At 43.6% G+C, this 17,908-nt stretch overlaps 1 long non-coding RNA gene across 1 annotated transcript; it reads right to left on the reverse strand.

Moving 5' to 3' along the window:
* Window positions 1-230: 230 nt before the first annotated feature.
* On the reverse strand, window positions 231-17,895 carry LOC138156164 (uncharacterized). Its single transcript, XR_011167092.1, has 2 exons — window positions 17,486-17,895; window positions 231-1,088 (listed from the first exon to the last, which is right to left on the reverse strand). It is a non-coding gene; the product is annotated as an uncharacterized lncRNA (long non-coding RNA).
* Window positions 17,896-17,908: the final 13 nt, after the last annotated feature.

A 17,908-nucleotide genomic window follows, 5' to 3' on the forward strand; every position in this document is an offset into this window, starting at 1 on the left:
TCCTCCTCTTCTGCTTCCTCTCTTCTTCCTCCTCCCCTTCCTCTCCCTCCTCCTCTTCTTCCTCTTTTCCTCCTCCTCTTCCTTCTCTCCCTTCTTCCTCCACCTCATCTTTTTTCCTCCTCTGCCCTCTTCCTCTCCTCCCTCCTCCTCCTCTTCTCCCTCCTCCTCTCTGCATCTTACAGAAGACGTCATCTGGAGTACATAGAACACATATTATCAGGTCTGGGCTGTTACAATTTAGAAGGAACTTTAGTACCTAGAAAATAGAAGGTCGGGGCGGCCAGGTGGCTCAGCGAGTAGGAGCACCGGCTCCAGTGTTGGGATGACCTGGAGATCGAATCCGGGCTCAGATACTCAGCACCACACCCAGAAATAACTGGCCATGTAACCTTGAGCAAGTTACTTAACACTGATTGCTTAAAAAAAAAAATAAAAGGTCAGAGCTGTGAGGGCCCTATAGATTATTGTTCACTTCCCACATTTTACATATGAGGAAATTGAGGAGCAGAGAAGAGACATGACTTTCCCAAGGTCACACCGTGAGCCAGCAGTTTTGAACTAGAATCTCTTCTTTCTCCCTGTCCAGCCCTCCATGGTTCCCTTGACTCTCCCAGAGCTTCTCCATTCAGATAGTTGGCAGTCAGGTGCTGGCCTCTCCTGGACAGATGGAAGTGGAGGAGGAGGAGGGACAGTGTGGGCTGGGTCCATGGAGATGTGTGAGTGGGGGCTTCAGGGATGATGATCCTGGAGGGAGAATGGGGTCAGGAAAGACCAGTGGGTCCCCTTCTAGCTTCTTGTGCTTCCTCTCTTCCTCTCTCACTCTGGGCTCCCAGCTGCAGGCAGACTGGTAAAAGGGATGAATGGTTGCTCAGACAGTCATATGGGCAGTTTGGCTTTGACAGGCAGTCTGGTGTGGCAGAGAGAGCCCTGGGCCAGCCTTTAGGACACCTCAAGTACAGTCTCTGACTTTTATTGAAGAGCTACTTGACCTTGGGCAAGAATCTTTCTTCCTCTGGGTCTCAGTTTCACCATATGTCAAATGGGAATATTTCCTCCCGCTGATTTCCCAGAGCATTTATGAGGAGAGCCTGAAAGAATGTTGTAGAAAGTGATTTGGAAACTTTAAATCATCAAACATTATCATTGTTCACTCATGAAGGAGGACAGATGCTTAGCAGTTTGCCTTTGCCTCGGAGTGGAGCTGAGCCCCAGCACTCCCCTGGAGACGTCATCCAAGAACAGAGTATTGATAATAATGATGGTCATATAGCACCTGCCATGTTCTGGGCACTGGACCAACAGCTCTACAGTCCCCATCTTATTTGATCCTCACAACAACCCTGCCAGATAGGTGCCATTATTACCCCCATTTTACAGATGCAGCAAACTGAGGTCAAAAGTGATTTGCTCAGGGGCACACACTTAGTAAGTATTTGAGGCTGGATCTGAACTCAGGTCTTCCTGACTCCAGGCCCAGTGCTTTGGGCACTACGGCACCACCTAGGCTCCCCAGGCTAACTGTTTATTCCATATTCTATTTGCTGCTTCTCACTCAGCAGGACAATGGGGATATGATTGGACCTCAGTTCCAATCCCAACTATGTGACCTTGGTCAAGTCACAAACCCTCTGGGCCTCATTTTCCCCAACTTTAACTGAGGTGGTTGGATTAGATCACCTCTGGGGTAAGCTCCAGCTCTGTGATCTTATATGACTGTTGTCTCAGGATCCCTGGTTGCCCTGAAAGAAGGGATAAAATCATCCACAGGGAAAGAAGGGAGGGAGAGCGAGAAGGAGGGAGAACCTGAATGGTGCCAAATTCATCACTGCCAGGAAAATAGAAGCGCATTATTTTGTCACTGAGTTAGAATCTTTCAAAATATTAGAAACTGAAGACATTTTCCTCAGCCCCACAGGAGTATTTTAGAGTGCTTTTAAAAAGTTCCTCTCATTTCTTTATTTATTTACGACAGTGCATGCTTTGAAATCTGTCTGGGTGACTTCACTTCCCCCCCCCCAAAGCTCATTTTCCTGTAGGTGGCTCGGCTTCCTCAGGGCCTCTCTCCCTCCCTTCACCCCCTCCTGCCTGGCCTCCCCTGTCTCCTCTCCTCATCTTCGCTTCTCACAGAATACTAGGATTTAGAACCAGACAGGACTTTCCAGCAATCCTAACATCATGCCCTCACTTAACAAAGGAGGAAACTGAAGTCCCAAAGTTACAACAGTCTTGGAGGTCAGAGAGTCTGGGATTCTGTGCCCATCTATTCTTTCCTCTCATTTTACGTATAGGGAAACCCAGGCAAAGAGAGGGGGAAAGTGACTTTTCTAATGTTTTACAGGGTTCGAGGCCCTTTCCAGGCCACATGTCCCTCCCTAAACTCAGCATTACATTTCCTACCACCAAAAGTTTACACATACTCTCCCCTATTCCTAGAACTGAGGCACTTTCCTGTAGATATTGTGTTGTAAGTCCCCTACTAGCAAATGCCTTCTCCCTCCTTAAAGAGTCTTGTATTGACTTATCTATTTCTATGTATTATGGTGCCCCCGTTAGAATGAAAACTCCCTGAAGGGAAAGAGCCTCATGTCCCAGGCACTGTGCTAAGTGCTCTACAGTGATTATCTCATTTGTTCCTCCCAAAACCCCGAGGAGGTAGGGTTTATTATTATCCTATTATACAGCTGAGGAAACAGACGTGAACAGAGGTGAAGTGACTTGTCTAGGGTCATACAGCTAGTGAGTGACAGAGGTCAGATTTGAATTCAGGTTTTCCCAACTCTTGGGGCAGCTAGGTGGTGCACTGGATAGAACACTGGTCTTAGAGTCAGGAGGACCTGAGTTCAAATTCAGCTTCAGGCACGTAGGAGCTATGTGACCCTGGGCAAGTCACTTAACCAGTCTGTGCCTCGGTCTCCTTATCTGTAAAATGAGAGGGCTGGACTAGATTATCTCTCAGGGATCTTTCAGCTCTAAATCAATTGTTTTTCATATATATATACATACATATGCATTCGCATATATACACGCATACACATTAATTTTTATATGTGTATACACATGTATGCTTGTAGTTTCTATATGACTGCATGTATGTGTACATGTACAGGTATGTGTTGTATGCACATATACATTGTACATGTACATGTGTATATGCATTTGCCATGCATACACAAATAGGAAACTTTACATTTTAATTTGGATGTAAATTATTACTAACATAAAATGTTCAGATCTTGGACCGGAGGCACCTTAGGGATTCTGGTCTGCCTCTCCCTTGAGAAAGCCATCTCCTCTCCACTTTAAGTGATTTCTATAATAAGACAGATTGTGCCTTCTTGTAGCACAACCAATTGGCCCTAATCTTCCCTCTCTGTCACAGGACAAGACCAGGCATCTATAAACGGTTAGTACTTGGAGGCCATTCCCAATATGTGTCCCCAGCCTTCATGAAAGCCTGCCTCACCCTGGGAACTGGTCACTGCTTGTTGCCCTCATCTACCTAAACCAGGGAGGCTGTCTCTGCTGAGGAATGGGAAGTGGAGAAAGGAGATAACCCACCCTTGTCCCAAGGGCCTAATGGCACTGTTTGCCTGGTTGCCCAATTTGGGTAGGGACCCACCTGCTAGTTCTGGATCAGGAGACGCTTTTCCTACTCCAAGTTTGTTCCTACACAGTGTCCTCCTGAGCCTTTCAAATCTCTCCTATCCAAACCTTCCTACTAAGTCTCAGAAACTTGCTGGGTTCTCCAGTTTGAAGGATCCTGCCTCATTTTCTACATTGATGGACTATATGATACTTCACGCCCCTCTCAGTGTTATCGTACTAAACTGTAAGATTCATCTCAGCTCTACCTTTCTGTTTCCTTTAAGTTAGAACTTCTTCCAGCTCTGACAATTCCCTATTCTAAGAGCCCTTCCAGCTCTGACATCCCTTGTTCTAAGAGCCCTCCTGGCTCTGACATCCCTTGTTCTAAGAGCCCTCTCAGTTCTGGCATCCCCTGTTCTAAGGGTCACTCTGTTAAACCAGCAATTGAATAGGGAGTCAGGTTGCTGTAGCAGTGAGTCTTATGTTCCTCCTTGTGAGCAGACATTCCTCCTTATCTTATGGTCAGCTCCCAAACTGTCTTTGAACACCCCAGTGGTTCTTGCGGGCCCCACACTCCCCCATGACTGGCTACTCCCTTCCTGCTGTGATGGTGACTCCCCTGCCCATTCTGCTGGTCCCAGCTTTACTCTGCCTCCACCCATTGCTGGGGCTGGGGTGTGCGGGATTGAATTAGGGACACTTTGTCTTGATTTAATTTTCTTTCTGCTCTGCCTCTAACAAAGCCGCCAATTGTCTGCTGGGGTTGTTTTACCGTTATTTATAGAGCAATTTGCATCCTGAAAACCAGTTTGCCTATCAATAAGAGAGAAAGCAATTAAAGTCGCCCATCCTGGCGCTTCATCTCCCGTGTTGTGTCTTCATCACAGCATTCCCCTCGTCCCCCTCCCCACGGGTGGCCACCCCACCCAAGGCCTGCTTCCTCCTCTTGGCCAGCCCACCACTGCTGGAGCAGATAGAGGGCTTTGGGGAGTAAGAGGGGTATTAGGAACTAGGAGACCAGACTGCCAGTCTGAACTCTGTCCAGTGTATTTGCTGTGTGACCTTGGGCAAGTCATAGCCCTTCTCTGCAGGAATCACTGGTGAAAGGAATGTGTTGGAGAGCATGATCCAGGCTGATTTCCAGCTCTGATGTCCTCTGTTGGAAAGTTCCTTCCATGAGTGACATTCTGTCTGATGTCCAGAGGTCCCATCCACGTGTGACATTCTGTGTCTGGTGTCCAAAGGTTCCTTCCACTTGTGACATGCTGTGTCTGATGTCCAAAGATTCCTTCCATGTATGACATTCCATGTTTCATGCCCAAAGGTCCCTTCCACATGTTACATTCTGTTTCTGATGTCCAGACTTCCCATCCACGTGTGACATTCCGTGTTTGATGTCCAAAGTTCCCTTCCATGTATGACATTCCATGTTTCATGCCCAAAGTTCCCTTCCACATGTAACATTGTGTTTGATGTCCAAAGGTCCCTTCCACATGTAACGTTCTGTGTTTGATGTCTAAAGGTCCCATCCATGTGTGATGCTCTACGTTCTATGTCTAAAAGTCTATCCACATGTAACATTCTATGTTCTACATTCAAAGGTCCCATCCACATGTGACATTCTGTGTTTGATGTCCAAAGTTTACTTCCATGTATGACATTCCATGTTTCATGCCCAAAGGTCCCTTCCACATGTAACGTTCTGTGTTTGATGTCCAAAGGTTACTTCCACATGTGACATTCTGTGTCTGATGTCCAGAGGTCCCATCCATGTGTGATGTTCTACATTCTATGTCTAAAGGTCTATCCACATTAACATTTTATGTTCTACATTCAAAGGTCCCTTCCACATGTGACATTCCATGTTTGCTGTCCAAAGGTCTCTTCCACATGTGACATTCTGTGTCTGGTGTCCAAAGGTTCCTTCCATGCATGACATTCCATGTTTCATGCCCAAAGTTCCCTTCCACATGTTACATTCCGTGTTTGATGTCCAGAGGTCCCATCCATGTGTGATATTTCATGTTTGATGTCCAAAGGTCCCTTCCACATGTGATATTCCATGTTCCATGTTTCATGTCTAAAGGTCTACCCACATGTAACATTCTATGTTCTACATCTAAAGGTCCCGTACACGTGTGACATTCCATGTTTGATGAACAAAGGTCATTTCCACACGTGTGACATTCTGACACTCTGTGATTCAGGTAGACCTAGTCTGAGTCCTGTGTCTGGACACTGATGAGCCTCATGACCCCTACTCTACCCCCCTCTTTCTAGGAATAGCCAATGTCTTAGAAGTGTATCAGGCTCATTCCTTCCCTTCTCCTTGCCTTCTTCCTCTCCTGTTGTTCTTGAGGAGGAAAGCCGAGGTCTGCAGCTGGTTGCTGTGCTGGGTAGAGCCCGGTGCCTTGGAGTTGAGGTTATGTGAGATTTAGGCCCCAGAGAGCTCCTCACCTCTGAGCCCCACTCCCTAAATCCAGAGACCTCCAATTGGAGAGTGTCAATGGATCAGTGAATGTCCATCCCCACTCCCAGCAGAGGGATTCCAAAGCCCGTGCATGCCCTTCTGAGGGGGTTCAGAGGGTCACCTGAGTCTTCCAGACTCAGTTGACTTTAAGAACCCCTAGCCCTCACAAATCTTGGGGATTTCACTACTTGTATTTAGAGCTGCCAGGGGCCTCAGAGTGGGACCCCTAATTTTACCAAGACCCAAGGAGTTAAATCAATTTCACCAGCATCACACAAGTCATAGATTTATAGAGTTAAGGCTGGAAAAGGTCTGAGAAGTCATCTAGTCAGTCTAACCCCCTCCTTGTATAGAGGAGGAAACAGATCTGGGAAAATTAATGACTTTCCCAAAGTTTCACAGGTGGTTAACATGAGCAATGGGATTTGAACCCGGGGCCTCTGAGCCACTGGTTTTCTCTGGCCCACTGTACCATCCCATCTCCCTATATACCAATCTTTAAAAGGTTGGCTCACAGCTGAGCACATCTCTGCATGAAGACCTCCCCCACTGGCCACCCAGCGAAGGCCCAACATCTTCACTGGCCTCCTCTGATTTCCACCAGAGGGTGGTTTTGATTTAAAAGGCAGGAAATGACAAGAAAAGCTCTCCTGCTGTTTTTTTGTATTTTTCTTTAGAGTCTCCTTTTGTTCTATATTTAATTTCTGGTTTTAAATCCAGTTTGAATGGAGGCGTGCAACTCACCCACGGTTATTGATTTATTATTTATATGGAGCCATCAATTACTTCAATCCTGTCTTCTGTCCCTTTTCTGATTCAAAGATGCGAAGGACAGAACAAGGAAGCCGACCATGGGATCAGAAACACTGGTTGGCATCCTCTGGTGTGCTGAAATCTCATCTCTGTCGAAATGAAATGAAAAGCTCTTGTCTAGAAGCCGGCTGGGAGGGCCAGGAAGGATTAAGAAGAAAGGGCCTTGTGAGCTGTGTGACCCTGAGCAAGTCATTTCCACACCCAGGCCAGACTTCCCTGCTCTATTAAGGGAGGTTTTTCTATAGGGTCACAAACATCCTTTTACAGCTTAAATAGTCTATGTCAATGAACCTCCTCCCATCTCCCTGTTCCAAGGCCCCTCCCAGCCCTGACATCCCCTGTTCCAAGGCCCCTCCCAGCCCTGACATCCCCTCTTCTTGACCCTCTACCCTCCAGCTCTGACATCGTATGCCGGTGATTCTAGAATCTTTTCCACCTCTGACAATCTATGATTTTCTGAGATTCAGTTATCTTTACCAGCTCTGTTCTCAGGGTTTATAAAGAAAGCAGTTTTCATAAACAAGAATGTCTGGAGACTGGGACCAGGAGGTTGGGGATGCAGGTCCCCCTGCTTGTGGGCTTCAGGAAGGTAAATATCTACAAAATGAAGCCCCCTCCTTTTTTCCAGCCCCTCAATAGGCCCCATCACCTCCAGGATGCCTTTCATGCTGTTTCCTCTTCCTATCTAGCCTTGGGGGAGGCAGAGGTTTGAGGTGAGGTGTCTCTGGGATGTCTCCAAAGGAGCTATTAATGTAACCAGTGCATTCATTATCCATGCTCCCCCCACCTGCCCAACACCGTGTAGGATCTGACTGGACAGACAGGCAACTTCAGCTGTGCTCCCTGCAGATATTAGCTTGTCCTGCCTCAGGTCACTGAGGCCACTTCCTCTCACTCAATTAATTTCGAGGGGAGGGATGGAGGCTTTGCCAGGGAAGGAACTCCATGTAGTTTACCTCACACTCGAAATTTTAGAGCGAGCTGAAAAGTCAAAAAATTCCACCAAGTGGCCAGTCGTCTGGTCCACAAAGCAAAAAAGCCAGGTTTGTTACTGTCCTTTTTCCCCCTCATTGAATTGACTCCTTCCTTTGAATGTCCATGGAAGGTATGATTCAGGATGCTAGAATCTTAGACTAGGATACTGACACACCCAGGCACACCCAGTCCACACTCTATGCACACCCAAAGCATCCACTGTCATCATCCACAGCTATTTCCCCCCAACTGTCAAAAATCACCTTCCACAGGCACAGGATGGATCAGGGGTGGGGAACCTGCAGCCTCGAGGACACATGTGGCCCTCTGGGTCCTTAAGTGAGGCCCTTTGACTGAATCCAAACTTCACAGAACACATCCGCTTAATAAAATGATTTGTTCTGTAAGACTCGGACTAGGTCAAAAGGCTACACCCAAGGACCTAGAAGGCCAAGTGTGGTCTCAAGGCCACAGGCTCCTCAGCCCTGGATAGATCATGTCACCCACCAACTCCCCATTTTCTCTGGACTTAAATGCAAATACCTTAATTTATTATTGAAGGCTCCCCGCAATCTGTCTCCAACCTCCCTTTCCAGTCTTGTTTCATATTCCTCTGCTTTAAAAAAAATTATGTTGAATCACTGTTTTACACCAATGTACACTTACCAGCCTTCTCAGACTATAATCCTTTATAGCAAAGAGTAAAAAAAAAAGTTCCACCAAATTACCCATAAGTTGAAAAAATTGGACAGTATAGGTAGTGTTCCACACCAGAGTCTTCCACCCTGTTGAAGAGGTGAAGGAATCTTCTCCTGTCTTTTCAATGGGACCAAGTTTGGTCATTCTAAGGCCTATAGACACCTTAGTCACTTTCTTCTCAGAATTATAAATTGCTTTCCAGAGTGATTGGACCAATCCAAAGCTTCACTAATAGAATGTTAGTGTGCCCAGTTTTCCACAGCCCCTGCAACAATGACTATTGTCATCATTTGTTATCTTTGCCAATTGACTGGGTAAGAACTGAAACCTCTTATTAATAATAATTTGAAGTATTTTTCATATGATTATTATGGTATTCTCAAGTTTCTTTTTGAGAACTGTTCATATCCTTTGATCACTAATCAAATGAAGAATAGCACTTGATCTACTTCTTTTGGCATTAATACTATGGTATTATATTAATACTTTAGTGCTATATTTGTTTCAATATCCATATATCTGGGATATCAGATCCTTATCAAATATATAGTTAAAAAGATTGTTTTTTTCCCAGCCAATCTCTTTCCTTCTTATCCTTGCTGCATAATTTCTTTTTCAGTGCAAAAGGCTTTCAACCTAAGGTACCTGACATTATTTTGTCTTCTGTATTCACCATCATCCCTTATTTGATTCAGCCCCTTATCATAGTTGTACAAGGTACTTAATCTAGTTTTCTTCAGATATTTTTTTGTGGCATAACCTTCATTATTCAGGTTATGAATCCATTTTTGGTTTGGTGTAACATGGTGATCAAAACCTATAATGCTGTCATTCTCAAATCCATATCTACTATGCCTATAGTCACAGTTCTTCATCTGCCCCTCCCTCATTAGAATCATCCCCCTCCTAGAGAGCAGGAAACCATTTTATCTTTGTCTTTGTGACTTCAACCCCTACCACAGCACATAGCTACCATTTAATAAATATTTATTGGTTAATTGATGGGAGGATTCAGAAACGTTGATGAGATCACAGTAGATGCTGAATCCATTGAAATAATCATATATTTCTGTATCCTAGCAAAGTTTAGGCAAACCTAGATGAATGAAGTCAAAAATGGGAATGAAAAGTGAGTCACTAGATATGAAGCCAGAAGACCTGACTGTAAAACCCATCTCAGAAACGTATCAGGTGTGTAGCCAACCTTCTGGCAAGTCCCTTTGCCTTTTAGAACCTCAGGGTCCCCCACGGTAAAATGAAAATATTGACAATTGCTCTGCAAATCAGAAAGTGTGGTAGAAATGTGTGTTGTTGTTTTATGGAGTTTGGGTTTGGGTTGTTGACTTTTGTTGGTGACCCCTGTGAATACACAGGTTTCCCACCTCTGGCATTGTCTATGCACCAGACATCTTCCTACCAGGTTGTTGTGAATATAATGTGAGCTCATGTTTGTGACGTGCTTTGCAACCCTTAAAGTACCGAATATATTCTTGCCATCAGATGCAACCATAGATTCAGAGCTTAAAAATTCTTCCATCTCTTCCAAATTCTCATTTTACAGATGAGACAATTGAGAGCCCAGAGTAGAAGTGACTTCTTCAATATCATTCAAAGAGTAAATGGCAGAGTTTCCAGTTCAGAGCCTTTGCCTTCACATCCATCCATCCTTTTGCCATGAGACCAACCCTGACTAAAGTAGGAATTTCTTCTTCTCTGATAACTTTTTCATTTTATTTTTTTACTTTCTGTTTTTTAAATTTTGCTTTTTGGAAGGCAATTGGGGTTAAGTGACTTGCCCAAGGTCACACAGCTAGTAAGTGTATTAAGTGTCTGAGGCCTAATTTGAACTCAGGTCCTCCTGAGTCCAGGGCCAGTGTTCTATTCACTGTACCACCTAGCCACCCCTTCTCTGATAACTTTTATTGATTTACCATGACCAGATAGTCAGGGCCAAGAGTGGATGTTCTTTAACCTAAGTTAGATTACTCAAATGGATTATTAGTGAGAGAATAGGGGGAGAAGTGTCAGAAGAAGAGTGAATAAGTTCTCTATAGGTGGAAATTATCATGTCATCTTGGAATTGTACTATCTAAAATATTGCCCTAAAATTATGGGCCTTAACCTCAGTATAAAATTTTGTTGTGGTGATAGATATCACAGCAAGATTTGACTTGTCTCTCTTAGGCCCATTTTCCTTTATTATGGAATGAAGACCAAGGTGGTACAAACTTGTCTTCAATATTCCTCCACAGACTCCACAGAGAAATAAAGGGATTTACTTCATCTTTTTACTCCCCCAGGACCTCAAAATAAAAGTGTCGCTGCTTAATAAATGCCTTCCTGAAGTGTGAAATTATATTTACCAAGAGATAATGACTTCCTGTAATAAACAAGATGCACTAAGTTTTGTCACAGAGAAGAAAATTTGGCCAGATATATATTATTAAGATTTGGGATGATGAAAAGTGATTCAAATATGGCTCTGGGTGGGTATAACTTATTGAAAAGAAGGTTAAAATATATCGCATATGAAAAAGTTGTAGTTAAATGACAAAAATCCAGCAACCAGAGGGGAAAATATGGTAGAGAGTATTTGGGTAAAGAGCAATAAAAGGAAAAACAAAAGGAATTTTGTTGTAACAATGTAGACTATACTAGAATAGACTACAGACCACTGGGACAGGGATAGGAAATGGATTATATCTCCTAAAGTTGGTAATAGAGGAGAGAAAAACTGGACAGAGTGCAACATTAACCCTAGACTTCTAGATTTGGAGAGAGTGGATTTCAAGAGGTTACCAGGAATGATAGATCCCATTAACAAAAACTCTATGGTGAAAGTAATTCCAGTAGGGATAAGAGAGTTCTTAAGAATCAGATTTTGGAGATAGAAAAGGAAACACATATAATAAATATCTATATAGAACATATAAAATGAAGGTCTATAGAGAAACACATATAATGAAGTTCTATATAGAAGGTCTATAGGAATTATCTGGATAGATCATGTGACTACACAAAGGAACTCACCAACCAACCTAGATTTTTTTTAAAAAAAGATTTGTGGGAAAGATCGTGGGTAAGTAACAGAGGATGGGTAGGGTCCTTAAGGAATAATACCAGGATCACTATAGCCTAGAAGTAACTGAGATTGCCTTTGGATGTAGAGTGGGTCCCCTCATTGGAACTCTTCAAGCAAAGTTTTGCTTCCTCTTGTGGAATAAATATTCTTCCCTTTCTCCTCCTCTCCCATATGTAATGGACTAGATGGTAGCTAAGATTATTTTTAACTTTAAGATTATTCCTTACATCACAGGAAACACTGTAATGAAGTATAGTGGTTACATTTTCTTTGAGTTCCTCCCTTTTGCTTATCTATTGAGTTTTCTTAATTTCCAGCCATCACGATTTCTGCATAGCTTTTCAGCCATAGAACTCGGTCATGCTGAAGGCCCACTGGTTCATCTTCTATTACTAAGAGTCAGCACCATAACAACACCAACAGAAATGGAGAAGCGGATGGGGAAATGATCACTGTGCACCATAGCATTATCTTGTATTTAAGAATAAATCTGAGGGAGAACTGGGAGTCAGAAGAGCTATTTTCTAATCACAGCTATCCTTTCAGTCTTTGTCACCTTGGACAAGTCACATCATGCCATCAGATCTCTAAATGGTTGGACTAGATGCTATAAAGTCCTACTCAGCTCTCAATCTATACATTGTTGTGAATATAATTTTAACCCTGGAACTCAAGCCAACTCCATGCTCCAAATAGCTGTCCTAGACTGGATCAAAGATGCTAATAGGCTGACCTAGGGTTCTTACATAAGGATGGTATGATTCTATGTTGAAATAAATGACTCAGGTGGCCCAAGATATGAATACTGTGTTCCTGACCAGTCTGTAGGATTTCATGATATGTCATCAAGATGTCTATTGCGGAACCTGCTTCACTTAACACAGAAATGTTTGAAGAATTGATAGGATGAGTTAGAGTTTACTCTTTAACGATCTATATTCAGAAACTTTGATTTGCCACTCAGAACAAAGAACTACATGAGGACAATGATGCTTATATAGTGAATTATGTGATCTGTGTCAAAACAGAAGTGTAGAAGGATTTTTTGGATGGTATGTTATCATCTTCTTTGTGGAGTTGTTGATATTGTTTTTAGGTTGTTTCAGTTGTGTTGGACTCTTTGAGACCCCATTTGGTTACTCTGTTTTTCTGGCAAAGATGCTAGAGTGGCTTGCCATTTCCTTCTCCAGCTCATTTCACAGATGAGGAAAATGAGGCAAAGTTAAGTGACTTGGGCAGGGTCACACAGCTAGAAAGTGTCTGAGACTGGATTTTAATTCATGAAGTTGAATTCAAGGAAGTAGAGTCTTCCTGGTTCCAAGCCTAGCACTCTATCCACTTTACCACCTACATGCCCCATAATGATAATCACTGATATTTTGTAAAATTTAAAATCAGCATGGAGCTTTGCATAAATCATTTTGTTTGGTCCTCACAAAAATCGTTAGGTGTGATCTTGAGGGTTGTTGTGAAGTGAGTGTTTTATTAATAACTACTATGATCATGATTTTACAAGTGACACCATGGGGTTCAGAAAGGTTGGCTGACTTGCTTACAGTCACACAGCTCATTAAATGTCCTTGTTAGGCACGTAAGCCAGGACTCTCTTTTGTCCAGGTCCAGGTCTCCTTCCACCACATGGGGATGGATGCCTCTGTTCATGTTGAAGCCATTCCCAGAATGCAAAATGGAGAGATCAGCCCAAGGGATGAAAGGCAATGGAGATGTATGGCATAAGAGAGCTCCAAGGGATTTCAGAGCATCCAACGGAGCCTTCAGTGGACCAATAAGGAAATGTAAAGGACTTGCCCAAAGCCATTGAGTTAGAAGCAAAGCCAGGCCTAGCATCAATGCTTCCTCACACATTGTCCAAAGGCCATGCTTTCTTCTTCAATCCAAACTCCATTCCATTCCAAATCTAGAAACATGTTCCCTCCTCCAAACTCATGAAGATTTTGTTCTAGATTCCTTAGCCTTTGCGATTCTCTGCCTTGTATGGTGGCTGTCTAGGATTGTGCCTTATTGACTACACTAAAGGCCTGAACCCAATGAGGGTAGGGGCTATGCCCAGCTCATCTTCATGGTCCCACAGTACCCAGAATAATATCAGGAACTTATGACCATAGAACGCAGGATGGCAGACCTGGGAGGACTGTGGGCTACAAAAAGTTAGAGCTACGAGTGGTCTCAGAAGAGAGCAGCAGGTCAGAATTGGAAGAGAACTTGTGACCAAGAATCTAAGAGCTTAGTAACACAAAGAATGTTGGAAGTGGGAGGGACCTTAGAAAAGGGGATGTCAGAGCTGGGAGGGACCTTAGAACAGGGGATGTCTGAGCTGAGAGAAGTCTTAGAACAAGGGATGTCTAAGCTAGGAGGAGCTTATAACAGGGGATGTTTGAGCTGGGAGGAGCTTAGAACAGGGGGTGTCAGGGCCTTAGAAAAGGGGATATCAGAGCTGGGAGGGGTCTTAAAACAGGGGATGTCTGAGCTGGGAGAAGCTTAGAACAGGGGATGTTAGAGCTGGGAGAGGCCTTAGAACAGGGGATGTCTAAGCTGGACAGCATGTTAAAACTCAGAACCTAGAAGGCTCGTGCTAGATACTTCCCATGCTGCCTCTCCCCCCACTCATTTGACAAATAAACATCTCAGTTCCTAACTGGAGAATATCCCCTCCAGTTCCCTTATTTTCCTGACAAGGACACTGAAGATTTTTCAGGCAGAGTAATTGAACCAGCAGTCACTCCTTGGGCTGATGACTGAGCAAAGAACAAAAGCCCAGGCCTTGCTCTAGTGGTCTGAGGACCCCTGAGGACCTCTGGTCAAATCCCCTATTACGCATCCTCCTCTTGTAACCTCAGTTTTCTGAAATGCAGGGGATTGGACTAATGAAGGCTGCGAGGGGAAGGCTTTTACAAAGGGGATCCTAGCACTCTCCTATTTAGGGCCCAAGCCTGAACCATGTCTTCCTCCTTTGCAGCCAGCAGATGTGGAGGTCCTCATTTGGAGGTGTCAGGGGCACCTGCCTACAGAAGAAACCTGGTGAAATACAGTCATTACAAGCATCCAATCAATTACACCCCCGTTCAGGGAACTGACCACAGCAGTCAGCCTGTGATTGCAAATCTGCATATTTATTCAGTCTCATTAATTATGCATTATGCAGTATTAATCCAAATAATATGTGTGTGTGCGCGCGTGTGCTCGGGTGTGTCTGTATGCGCATGCACATGGCAGAACAGAGCGAGGAGACCCATCTAGGAATGAATTAATAAGGAAACCGCTGGAATATCCTTTGTTACAATTGCCAACAACAGAAACAACAAGAGCCCTGCCCAGCCTTTTAGAGCCTTGACCGATAGGAACCAATTGCTGAGCCATGCTGAAGGCTACATCACCTTGATTAAAGGGCTGTTTCTTGCCCCTGTGACCAGTTCTGCTCCATGGGACCCCAACCAGCTGCCCTCCAGTCTCTCTCTTCTGACTTCTTGGGCATTCTTCTTTTCTATCCTCACTCACCCCTTCCCAACTCCCAGTTCTACTCCCCACCTCCCACTGTGCCCACCACCTTGGATGTGGCCCTTCCCCTTCTCTGGGCCTCAGTTTTCTCATGTATAAAATAAGAGAGTGTACTGAATATCAGCTCTGTCTGTTAAGAGATGGATGGCTTTGGACACGCCCTTGAACCTTCCTGTTTTTTTCTCAACATTAAAATGGAGATGGACCAGATCAGGAGTTCTTACCCATTTGGTCCCCTTCATCAATCTGAAGAAGCCTAAGACCCTTTTTTCAGGATAACATTTTTAAGTTCGTAAAATGCATAGGATTATAAAAGAAAACTATTATGTTAAAATACAGTTGTCAAAGTAGTTTTTTCTTAGTTCACAGACCACAGATTAAGAACCTCTGAACTGGAGACTCTCAAGGGTGGGTTATAACAATAACCTCATGACAATGTGATCTTTTGACTCAACAACCTCTTAGGGTCCTTCTGGCCCAAGATCCTATGGCCCTATTTTGAGTCCTTCCCCTCCTCCACTGTATTTAATTAATCAGTCAATCAACAACCATTCATGAAAGTGCCTTCTCTGTGCTGGCCACTGTGGAAGGTATTGAGGGTATAGACAAAGCAAATAGAACAGTCCCCAAGGATTCTGCAAGCTCTGAAGGAGCTTCATCCTTTTTTTTTTTTTTTTTTTTTTTCTTTTTTGAGGTAATTTGGGTAAGTTAATTTGTTTAAATTTCCAGGTTTTGTTTTTTTTTTTTGTGGGTGTTAAGTATCTGAGGCTGGAACTGAACTTGGGTCCTCCTGACTCCAGGACTGGTGCTTTACTCACTGCACCATCTAGCCAACCCCAAGGATCTTCATTCTAACTGGGAAAACAATAAAGAAATAATCGTGCTCATAATCATGAATCGTAACTAGCATGTCTATAGTACTTTAAGCTTTATAAAGCAATTTGTGTATTATCCCATTTGATCCTCACCCCCCCATATGATAGAGGCTATATAATATTTTATCCCTATTTTACAGAAAGAAAATTGAGACCGCAAGAGATTAAGATTAAGACTCATCCAAGGTCACACAGGGAGGTTCAAGGACGTGCCCAAAGCCATCCATCTCTTAAGGGACACGGCTTGTAAGTATCTGTTGTACAGTTTAAGCTTTTATCTTTCTGACTCTAAATCCTGCAGTCTACTGTGCTACTAAATAGGGATGGTTAGGTGGCATAGAGTGGACAGAGCCTGGAACTGGTAAGACTCGTCTTACTGAGTTCAAATCTGGCCTCAGGCACTTGCTAGCTGTGTGAACCTGGGAAAGTCACTTCACCTGGTTTGCCTTAATTTCCTCATCTGTAAAAAGAACTGAAGAAAGAAATGGCTAACCATTGCAGTCACAAAGAGTTGAGCATTATTGAAACGATGGAAAAACAACATTGTCTGTGCTTCTCCCATCTTGTTCTTATGAAATTGACTCTTTGGACCCAAGAGTAAGATTTTGTATTCATCCCCATTGAATCTCATCTTATTAAATTTAACCCAATGCTCTAATTTATCTACCTTTTTTTTATTCTAAGTCCCATTCAGGGTGCCATCAATTCTTCCAAACATTGGTTCATTTGAAAAATCTGATGAGTGTGCCGTCATTACTTTCATTCAAGTCATTAATAAATTTATTAAGTAACATAGACCCAGGTTCAGATCCCTGCGAAACCTCCTTTGGAGACTTCTTGTCTCTTTGACAATGAAACTTTAAATACTCTTAGTCTGTTTCTCTGACCAATTCTCACTCTACGTAATAGTATTACCATCAAGCCCATATTTCTCTATCCGCTTCCCAGGAATTATATGAGCTATTTTATCATGAGCATTATCACAACCCTAGGGAATCTCTATCTTCAGGATTCGCCTCTTCTGTCAGGTTAGATTCCCCCCAAAAAACTTGAAAAAAGGCTAGTCTGGTCTTGCCTGTTCTTGTTGTATCATAGCTGCCCTTTGTAATCACTGCTTCCCTTTCGAGATGTTGTCCAATCTACTCTTTAATCTGTTCTAAATTCCTAGATCTCTCCCAGCTCTGACATTCTTTGGTGTGAAGTTCTGTTTAATTCTAATATTTTGAGTTCTGTGGGTCCCTCCCAGCTCCTAGGTTCAAGGAACATTTGGGAAAACAGTGAAAAATCATGTATTCTTAGGCTAAAGCTCTCCCCACCCCTGAAGCCCCTCAGCCTGCCCCCTACCACCTCTGCCCTCCCTAGACCCACCTGTTGTAGGGGAATGTCCACAAACAGTTGGCTTTTTAAAAAACTACTTTCCCTCTAGAGGAGTGTTTCCCCAAGTTCCCCAACTCTTCTTCTCTTTTGTACCTGTGGTCCAAATGATCCGCTCAGGACAACAAATCTCAAGAACGAGTTCCCTTCATTTCTCACCATAGCACCTTTCGGCAGGAACCAAGCATGGAGCTGTTGTCTCGAGGAAAAAATGCAAACTGCTCTCATAGGAATTCTTCATCTCAGGTTGGGGGTGACGAGAAGGAAGGGAAAAATACCAGCTTTTGGTTAACAAAAGATGACAACCCACCTGCAAAAAACAGCATTTCCACATAAGCCACAACTCCCTCGATGCTATCTTCCCTCAACCCCCACCCCCCCTGTCCAATGCACAGAGTGAGCAGGAAACAAAAAATGATTCTTGGCAAACTGGAGTCAGCAGAATTCTGTGCTCCCCTGGTGGTATGTGGGAGCAGCTTATAGTTTTTGCCTGAGGCCATCACCCTTTTGGGGGTGGGG

Source organism: Petaurus breviceps, unplaced genomic scaffold, assembly GCF_028583685.1.
Source record: "Petaurus breviceps papuanus isolate PSGF00001 unplaced genomic scaffold, PetGlider_PUasm1.0 99, whole genome shotgun sequence".
In the NCBI taxonomy this organism is placed as follows: Eukaryota; Metazoa; Chordata; class Mammalia; order Diprotodontia; family Petauridae; genus Petaurus; species Petaurus breviceps.